This window comes from Lycium ferocissimum, chromosome 5, assembly GCF_029784015.1.
Source record: "Lycium ferocissimum isolate CSIRO_LF1 chromosome 5, AGI_CSIRO_Lferr_CH_V1, whole genome shotgun sequence".
Classification (NCBI taxonomy): Eukaryota; Viridiplantae; Streptophyta; class Magnoliopsida; order Solanales; family Solanaceae; genus Lycium; species Lycium ferocissimum.
Window position 1 is genome coordinate 15,997,204 of NC_081346.1, and position 11,099 is coordinate 16,008,302.

Consider the following 11,099-nt stretch of genomic DNA (forward strand, 5'->3'; position numbering starts at 1 on the left):
ATTAAAAATTTCAGTTCACACATACACATTTCATACATTTTTCATACAGCTTTTTTTGTGGCCCAAAATTTTAAGCCTTTGAGCCAATTTTTTTTTTTTTTTTTTAAACATTAAAATATTTTATTTTTTTTAAAAAAATTATATTTTTACGGAAAAAAAAAATATTAAAAAACGAAAAATATATGAAAATCCGTCATGTTTCATAATATATTATTATGTTTTGTCAATAAGGGTTTTGAAATATTTCTAGAAGTATATGGACTATCCTAAAAATGCAATTTGTGCACTAAGGTCATGTCTCACCAATGTTGGCTTTTTTGTGGCCCAAAATTTTATTGGACCTTTTTCGTTCTTGTGCATTTGTGGGGGCTTATAATTTTTCGCAAAATGGTCAAGGGTTTTGACTGTAGAAGCATATGGACTTCAGTGTATAACAATGGTATAAAAAAAAATGGTTTGCTAGCATAAAAGAATTAAAAACGAGGTCCTACCGGGAGTCGAACCCAGGTCGCTGGATTCAAAGTCCAGAGTGCTAACCACTACACCATAGAACCAGTGACGTCATCTGCTCATTCTCATTTTGTATTGGACTATTATTAGCCAGCTACTTCAGTAATTAAGTCTCCAAAACTTCAGATATGCTTGACGCACATTGAAATATACAATGATATTAAAGTGGAGTGATGGGTAGTCAGGATATATTTACTTGGAATCTTTAACTTTTGAACCTTAATTTGATACAGATACAACTAAAAAGAAAGTTTGAGTTCCGTTGCTATGGCAAGTAATCAATCAATAAAAGGAATATATATCTTGTAATTATATTATCTTATGGTATGGTTTGTCTGTAACGGAGTAACTCCTAATATATCCTTACAAGTTAATGTTACTACCACCATTACATCTTGCTTCGGAGTTTATCTCTTTTTTCAAAGCTAATTTTTTTTTTTTGACAAATCGTTACTACTAGCAATGATTTCTATTTTAATGCTTCACTTTTCTATGTCTTATTTGTTCTCTGTTAATCATCAATTATCACTAAGTTAGACGAATCGCATACCTATATGCACGTAGCATTGGGAAGAAGAATATATAAGTCGAGTTTTAGTGATTTTTTTTGTTTTTTTGTCTTTCAGTGAATTATTTATTCTCCAAACTGACTGAAAATACTTGAAAAACTGAAGGAGCATGCATTGAAACTTGGACTGCATAATGTTGGAAGTCCAGAATTCTTACTCTTTGTATAGTACTACTCAAGCACAACTATACTAGGAGTAATTTTGGACATGAATGTAAAGTATTTTGGTTTAGTACATCTTGTAACTGAACAATTTTTGCTTAATTAGATCTTGTTGGCTAAAATTAATTGCGCCTGCAAGTTTGAACTTAATTTTAATTTCTTATATGCTGAATATTTCTCAAACGACCTTTATGTTCTCTCCAGATGGAGATATTTTCTAATAGAATCATTCAAGTAGGAATGAAGTGACAACTTGACCAAATTTAGTACATTCTATTATTAAACTTATAATTTTCTAAACAAAAGAAACTAAACTTCCAGATGTTGAAGAACTTTTTTGTGTGATTCTTAGTGTTTGCCAATTTTACGAAATTGTGTTCTTTAGTCTATCAGATTAAAAGTAACTTGAACAATTTTCCAGATGTCGAATTAAGAACTCTGTTATGTGATTCTTAAATGGGAAATGATTGTTACATTAAAAAGACTTTCTTATAGTACTTGTTAATAAGAAAGTTCCTCCAAACAGCAAGTAGAATATATTAAAATTCACATTATTGTGTACACACTCGTATAATGGAAGTCCGTTTTCAGCACTACTGGTTTCTCCAACAAGATGGCAACTCCAAAGAAATTAAAAAGACTTTCAAAGTATATACCATCACTTTCTCAAGTACTAAGTGGTAGTTACAATTTGTTGTACAGTGACAGCTCAAATTATTTAGTAATTATAACGCAGCAAAATATTAATGTTAGTACTTCTTTTTGCTCCTTTTAATCACTATTTAGAGACAGTAGTGGGGGCTTTGATAAAAAAAACAGTAGCTAACTGAAAATGACTTATTTAAAGATCAAGATATTTTTTATTTACTCAAGAATCTTTTTGAGATGAACTTTGTCTCAATCTCAAAAAAGGGAAAGTCAGTCATTTCATTGAGAACAATAGCTTATTTAGAGATTGTTGTTCCCATTAACTCTGGTGATTCGTAGGAGTAAGCTTATCCATTATTTAATATTATATAAATTAATTGGCTAAATGAAATGCGGATATGCAACAAGCGAAAATCTATAACTGGTCCCAGACTATCACTAAGAAAATTTATACTTTCATATAACATTAGGCACAATAGATTACAATATACGGTGGTAATATGCCAAAGCAGCATATCAGTGATTAGCCTACAGCTTGATCATGACGAAGACTTCTTATCTTAAGCTGAAGATAAAATATTTACGCAATTAATCAGATTGTTTAACAAATAATTAAATATAGGTAACTCTATGCTTTAATTTCTTCATAAATGGTATATATATATATAACGTGCTATAACATGTTAAATTATATTGACAATCTAAAAAGACATCATACTATTAATATATATAACGTAAATCCTACTTAATTCTTACAATTCACAACCTCTTACATTGAGCATATTTAAGAACCAAAAAAGTTAAGGTGCTCTCTACTACAAAAAGAATTTTACCCAAAAAAAAGAAGAAGAAGAAGAAGAGATGGAGCCAGTAATAACTGCCGGAGTCAAATGGACTGGTTACGTTGAATGGGTTAAATTATGCAGAATTAATAAAGGGAAAACTACGTATATATACGTATTGGGGAGAAATATTTACGAAAAAATAGTTTCCTTATTTACAAAACATAACTATATTACAAAACATGACGGATTTTCATATATTTTTCGTTTTTTTATTTTTTTTTCCGTGAAAAATATATATTTTTTATAAAAAAAAATATTTTTTTAAAAAAATATTTTTATTTTTAAAAAAATATTTTTATATATATTTTTTTAAATATTAATTTTTTTTTTTTTTTTGCTCAATGACTTAAAAAATTAATATTTAATGAAAGTTGTATGAAATGTGTATGTGTGAGCAAAATTTTTAATATATTTTCATTATACAAAATTTTGAGCTAAAACTTTTAAGCCTTTGAATATTGTATGAAAATTGTTACAATGTTGTTGTAGTTGTATTAATTTTAAAATACCTAATATGAAATTTATATACAAACAATGTGAATGAAATTCTAAGTCTTGAGGAAGATATACACATTTCATACCATTCTCATGCATAAAATTTTAAGCATAATGTTTAAGCCTTGATCAAGATATACACATTTCATACACAAAAATTTGAGCGATTATTTTAAGTCTTGAATGTTGTATCAAAGTTATATACAATGTTGTTGTAGTTGTATTAATTTTACGAAATCTAACATGAACTTTATACATGAGAATAGCTTTTAAGACATTACCAAGAGCGGATTTTAAGCTTTTTTTACATTTTTCTTATAGCAAACTTTTTAAGTTTGTTTAATTTCATCAACTTTCATAACATAAGTTTTTGAGCAAAAAAAAAATATTAATTTAAAAAAAAATAAAAAAAAAATTTAAAAAAAATATTTTTTTAAAAAAATAAAAAAATATTTTTTTAAAAAATGATTTTTAAAAAATAAAAAATAATTTAAAAATAATTTATTATTTTTTAAATATAAAGCATGTTTTTGTATAATTATTTTTTTTTTTCTTATAGTTTGTTTAATTATCTAATAATTATTTTTATAATATTTTGAGACAAGATTTTTCATGATCAATTTGAACTACATATAAGCCCAAATTAATCCAACTTTCAGATGGGGTGAATTTGTCAGGTCAAAATAGGTCGAACTAACAAATGAACGGGTTGAACCCATCATATTTTCATGAGTTAATTTTATCACCTCTAATAATAACAAGGCGCACCCACTTCGGTCCATCGGAATACACATATCTAAATCCAATGTTACTATATTGTATTGGATTTTTTCTTTTTCTCCTGTCGTAGGAGGATCAATAGTGTTTATACTTACAGAAAAATAATAGAGGTGCAGTACCTATTAAGTCTGAAGCAAACTATATATAGTTTATATGAAAATAGTAAAAACTCGATATGATATTTAGGAATTAGGGGAGCACATAATAAACAAAAACTTCTGATGAATGATTTGGTTTAATGGAGAAGCGAAAAACTTGCAGTGGCGCTGAGTGCCAGGGTTCCATTCTTTTGTTTTGCTGATCTTCTCTTCTTTTCTCCAATTCCATTGTTTCTTATTCCTTTCGGTTGCTGATTTTTCTTTTAGTTTTTTCAGTTGTTTTTTGCTTTTCAAGTCGACTCTTATTCTTCCTGTTGGCACTGCATCTACAGAGCGAGATTTCTCATCCATGACCGCGAACTACATAAAAAATGAACTCGTAGATTAATATGAGTGATGAATTGTTAAATAGTTTTTTAGTTTTTATGTAGAACGTAAGATAATAAATTACAATTGTAAACAATGATACTACTATATATTCATCATTTTCAAAATATGATAAGTCATCAAGTACAAGTGTGGATCAGTGACTAGATTTTTATTTTTCGTAATGAAAATATTAACCGTAGTCCCTATTTATGCGACCCCATAAATTAAACTGTATATAGGAGACCCTCCTCCCTTGGTTTAATTTCCTTTTGGCATGGACATAGGTCTCTCCGGTGTAATATGCAGGAGCAATACTCCTCTTGATACTTTTTTGGCTTATGATCAATATATCCCCTTGAGGAAACTTTCTACCGGAAAAAAAAAAAAATAGCTCATGACTAGAAGTCTTTGTTTGTAATGATACTATTAATCGTAGCTTTCTCAAATAGTTATACATGTAGAATTCTCAAGCTTGCTCAGGGAAAACTTGTATTATTGATGGATGAATCAATCGTATACAACAGGCTCCATTTATAGGAGTAAAACATAAGAGAAGACTTAACCTACTACAAGTGTAGTACAAGAGTCCTTTTCTAGATAAACAATACTAGTCTTAGACTCATCCTTAAGCTAATAATACAAGAGATGGAATACAACTACAAGTCAAGTACCCGACCCAAGACTTGATCCTTCTTAGGATTCTGTAGGCTCTGTATATTCAGTTGTATATCCTGTATATCCTCCTGTATATTCGGTATATCCTGATCTGTACTCTCAACACTTCCCCTCAAGCTAGTGAGTGGTGGAACAATCACTCCTAGCTTCCTTCTGAAACCAATAAACACTTGCTTTGCCAATGCCTTTGTATGTATATCAGCTAACTGATCCTTGGACCTTACAAACTGTGTAATCAATTATCCTCCCACCTTTTCTCTAACAAAATGATAGTCCATTTCCACATGCTTGGTTCTTACATGCATCATTGGATTAACAGTCATGTATAGAGCACTTAAATTATCACAAAACAATATAGGAATTGTTTTTACATATACTCCAATGTTATGAAGAAAATAGATGATCCATGTCATTTCAGCTGCAGTAGATGCCAATGCTCTATATTCAGCTTCAACACTTGACCTTGCCATTGTTGATTGTTTCTTAGATGCCTAAGAAATACAGTTGCACCAAGATAAATGTTGTATCCTGTAGTTGATCTCCTAATGGTAGCACAACCACCCCAATCTGCATCTGAATAACTATACAGTCTGCAAGATGATTGTGAAATGATTCTGAGCCCATGTTGCAGAGTACCTTTGACATATCTGAGTATTCTTTTGATACCTTGAAGATGCTCACTATTTGGACTCGGCATAAACTGACTAACTAAGTTTAGTGCATGAGTGATATCAGGCCTGGTGAGTGTTAAGTACTGAAGACTCCCCACAATGCTCTTATACAAAGAAGCATCAACAGGACTGCCTGTTGTTTCTTGCAAACCATGCTTCTGAGCTAGAGGTTCGTGCATTGCCTTTGCCAATGTCATATCAGTTTTGTGAAGAAGTTCAGCTGCATATTTACTCTGACTCAAATGAATTCCTCCTGAGAAGTACTCACCTCAATTCCCAAGAAAAAATGGAGAGAATCAAGATCCTTCATTGCAAACTCTTTTCCTAGCTTTGTAACAACATCTGAGACATGTTCAGGATTACTTCCTAGGTATTATAATATCATCTACATACAATAACAACAGAATTATGCCTTTCTTACAATGAAGTGTAAACAAGGAGGAGTCCGTTTTACTGCATATGAATCCTAGATGAAGTAGATGCAAATTGAACCTATCAAACTAGGCTCTAGGTGCCTGTTTGAGTTCATATAATGCTTTCTTAAGTAGACAAACATGGTTATGATACTTGAGATCAATGAATCCTATAGGTTGACTCATATACACTTCTTCTTGTAAATGACCATGCAAAAATGCATTTTTGGAATCTAGCTGCCTGATATTCCATTTTGAAACAACAACTGACAATACCACTCTTATGGTTGTACCTTTAATGACAGGACTGAAAGTTTCTTCAAAATCAATTCCTTCGAACTGAGAGAAACCCCTAGCAACTAGTCTTGCTTTATACATGTCTATGGTTCCATTTGCTTTTAACTTGGTTTTGAACACCCATTTTGATCTAACTATGTTCATTCCTGCAGTTTTGGGCACCAGTGTCCAAGTTTTGTTGCTATGCAAAGCATCAATCTCCTCTTGTATTGCTGTAAGCCATTGTGGACACCTCAAAGCTTCTTTAATGCTTGTTGGTTCCTTGTATGTGTGTACTCTACTAGCAGTAAGAGAGACATGCGTTATGGGAAATGTCTTGGCCTTGTGCCTAGTCACCATGTGATGCTTTTGTTCTTCAGCAGTTGGAAGATCTGCAGCTGAAGTGACTTGATCTGGAACATGATCAACCTTGTCTTGATGTGAAACATGATCAACATCACCACTTGCCACTTCTGGTGGTTGATTTGAAGTGTTGAACCATCTTGAAAGATTAATCTCCAATTGTATGCCTTGGGGATCATATACAAACAAAACACCTTCCTGTACAGCACCTGGATCAATTTGTACATCAGAATATCACTTAATTCACCACTGATATGATCATCAGATATTTTTGGACAGGGTGTGGTTTCACTATCAACTGTTGTAGTAGTTTGCATCATATCCTCTAAATCAGAAAGAACATGTGAATCTTGTTGAGTTTCATTAGTAGTTGGCAACACTTCCCCAAGAGTGATAGTGTCAGCATTTGCAACATCAGTATTACTAGATGATGTTTCTCCTAGATTTTGTGCGCGCAACCTAGAGAAAATTTTAGTAAAAGTAGCTAAATGTGTTGATACATCAGGTGTTGCCTGTTTTTGATCTGAGTGCACATAGGGTAGTAAAGATTCATCAAAGATCACTTGTCTAGAGACATATACCCTTCTTGTTGGAGGATGATAACATCTATATCCTTTATGCAAACTGTTATATCCTATAAACACACAAGGATAAGTTTTTGGACTGAACTTTGTGCTACCTTTTAGATATGGAAAACACCTACACCCAAACACCTTCAAATTGTTATAGTCAGGTTGTGCACCAAACAACTTAAGAAAAGGTGTTTCCATTTTTAACACTGATGATGTAATCTATTGATAAGAAATACAACGGTAAAAAATGCTTCTACCATAAAAACAAAGGCAACTTGGCATGAAACAGTAAAGTTAGTCTAGTTCCAACTATGTGCTTGTGTTTTCTTTCAGCAATTCCATTCTGTTTTGGTGTGTTAGGACAAGAGATGTGTCTGATGATTCCACAATCTTCCAAATGCTTAATGAATTCTATTTTTATGAACTCACCACCTCCATCACACTGAAACATTTTTATAGCCTTTGAGAATTCTTTTTACCATTTTCTGAAATTTGAGAAATGTTTCGAAGAATTTTGATTTCTTTTTTTTCAGTGGATAAATCCATGTATACCTTGTGTTATCATCTACAAACACCACATAAATTTCATATGCTAAGATGATTCAACAGGAGCAGGACCCCAATGATCACAGTGAATTTTTAGCAAAGGTTCTTTCTCAATTTTATTTCTCAAACCAAATAGTATTTTACAACCTTTTCCCAACTGACAACTAGAACAACTAGTAGACACTTTATTCCAACTACTAACATCAATGCAACTATTTCTACTCAAAATTTGTAAAGACTTTAAACTAGGATGTCCTAATCTAACATGCCAAATAGTATCTGATTTCTTCAGTTCTTGTGTAGCAGTTAAGGCAAAAAGATTGTTATCCTCCAAAGCATAGAGTCCTTCCTTCTTAGATCCCTTGGCCAGTAGATTCCTTGTCTTCTTGTCCTTAACAACAAAATTAGACTCATCAAATTCAAGAGTGCATGAGTTATCCTTTACAATTTTACTGGCTGAAAGTAAGTTCTTAGTGATCTTTGGTACTAGTTTCAAACCTGCTCTAGTTGTGTTTCCAACATGAGTAATATCTAACTGAGATCCATTGCCAACTATGATCTTATCAGAACCATTATAATCTTTAAGTTCAGATAAATTACCTGAGTTATTTGTTAAGTGAGTAGTTGCTCCTGAATCCATATACATAGCATAATCAGTATTGGAGGTGTTCTGCAGGTTCACAGCACTCAATGCTTGTGGCAATTCATCTGCAGCTTGGTATAAGTAATCCCACTCGTAGAAACAGTTTAGAGCAGTGTGGTTGTTTCTTCCACAAATCTGACATGACTCAGATACATCTTTTCCCTTGTTCTGATTTCCAACTTGAGTATTTTGATTATTCTAATTGTTGTTTCCTTGATCAGCAGGCCTGAAACCTCTTCCCCTTGAGTTAAAATTACTATTTCCTCTGCCTCTTTGAGAGTAGTTTCCTCTTTCTCTACCTCTTTGAGCAGAGAATGCCATGTTAAAGTTCTGCGGAGACACTTCATTATCATCATCTTCTCTCATGTCAAAGTCTCTGAGTGCATTGAAAAACTGATTTAGAGTGGGGTAAGGTGCCTTACCTAACATGACAGTTATGAAAGTCTTATATTTTGGGCCTCTAGCAAAATTGATTACTTTGCTATCTTCATCTACAGGCTTGTGTATGGCTGCAAGTCCATCACAGATGCTTTTAAACTCCTTGATGTAATCATCAATCTTTTTGGATCCCAACTTAACATTCTGCAATTATTGTCTAAGTTGAAATACCTTGTCTTTGGTTGCATGGAGATACGCTTCCTCCAAGTATTCCCACATCTGTTTAGCAGTAGAGCAACCTACTATGAGGTACATGCTCTCTTCTGTCAGTGTTCCTGCAATCCAACTCCTAAGTAAGACATATTTTTCTTCCCAGTCTTCTTCACTGCTACTGTCAGATATTGTCTTAGAACTAGTTTCACTTGCCTTCTCAGAATTGATTTCAGCAGTTTTTACATATAGTGGTGCAGGTGCAACTTCTTTGATGAGATATGTCAATCTCATCATCTGAATGAGTTGCAACATCTGTCCTCCAAATCAAATAGTTTGTTGGCTTAAGTTTGATTGAACATGAGACAATAAAGTGGTGTAATAATGAAGTTGAGAGAGTATTGGTAGTAGGTGTTATTGGAGCCATTGTAAATAGGTATAAAGGAGAACAATTTTTGAGATTTCACAACTGAAGCAGCGAGAAGAGTTCTAATGCTCTGATACCATGTAGAATTCTCAAGCTTGCTTAGGGAAAACTTGTGTTATTGATGGATGAATCAATCGTATACAACATGCTCCATTTATAGGAATAAAACATAAGAGAGGACTTAACCTACTACAAGTGTAAGATAAAAGTCCTATTCTAGATAAACAATACTAGTCTTAGACTCATCCTTAAGCTAATAATACAAGAGATGGAATACAACTACAAATCTAGTAACCGACCCTAGACTTTGATCGTTCTTAGGATTCTGCAGGCTTTGTATATTCGGCTGTATATCCTGTATATGTTGTTTATCCTCTTGTATATTCGGTATATCCTGATTTGTACTCTCAACAATACACCTGTACTATGTAATTGAAAGCAAGTTTAATTGTGTGTGAAGTCCCACATCGGTGTGGGGATGGTGTAATCTCTTTATATAATCTTGAAGAATCCATATCTCAGGAGCCAACTTTTGGGATTGAGTTAGTTAGGTATAATGCTCTTTTCTTATTATGCTATTAGAGTCATTCCAATTCTTTATTTACCTGATGTTAGGCCTCATATTATTATGTTGTCCATGCTCAGTGTGACAGTATAATGATCTTAGACAATCTGACACCTTGTGAGCTATTGGGATTAATTTATTAGTTATAATGTCCATTTTCTTGTAACAGGACTTTAAAATTCTGCATCCTCCACTGAAATCAAACGTTACAATGTTTGTCACTTTGTCTAAGGCTAGAAACTTATTTTAATAGGGTAAACAAATCTGGATATCTTTTTCTATTGATGGAAAGATTACCAAGTAAATTGAATGTTATCTTGTTCATGTAATCGACATCCAACTATATAGCACCTACTATTTCAAAAACCAATCCAACCTAATTTGTTCAAGCTATTCCCAATCTTTTATGTATAAGAAGATAAAAAGAAGGGATAGCGTTTCTGAGTTTCTAACGTTAGAGGTGTAATGCAAGGAGTTTTCATCATGAGATCATGTGGGACTTGTGACTTATGAATCGGGTGATAACAGGTGTGAGGTGACAGTCAAAAAGCAATAGAGATAAAGCGCAATACACTTTTGCTGATGACAAATTACATGTTCGTCTGGAACACATAATTTGAGGACAAATTAATGTGTTCAATATACAGGTTAAGTAGTCGAATAATTAGAGTTGTATCGCACGTACATTATAGTATTGTATAGTACTTTGCTAATGCCAGATGCGGGCTATAGGAGAGTTCACGTACAGTTAAATAAATATTTAAACGAAAAAGCTACTGCTATGTGTTTGAGCACCTGAAGTAGGAAAAAGAGAGGGTAGTTCACGACATACAAGAATCTGGAATGGGCGGAAAGTGCTGAATTATTGCTATAAAAAATAAAAAA

General features: G+C 32.6%; 1 non-coding gene across 1 annotated transcript; it reads right to left on the reverse strand.

Annotated features, from left to right (window-relative positions):
• Positions 1-482: 482 nt before the first annotated feature.
• Positions 483-554, reverse strand: TRNAQ-UUG (transfer RNA glutamine (anticodon UUG)). Its single transcript has one exon. It is a non-coding gene; the product is annotated as a tRNA-Gln (tRNA).
• Positions 555-11,099: the final 10,545 nt, after the last annotated feature.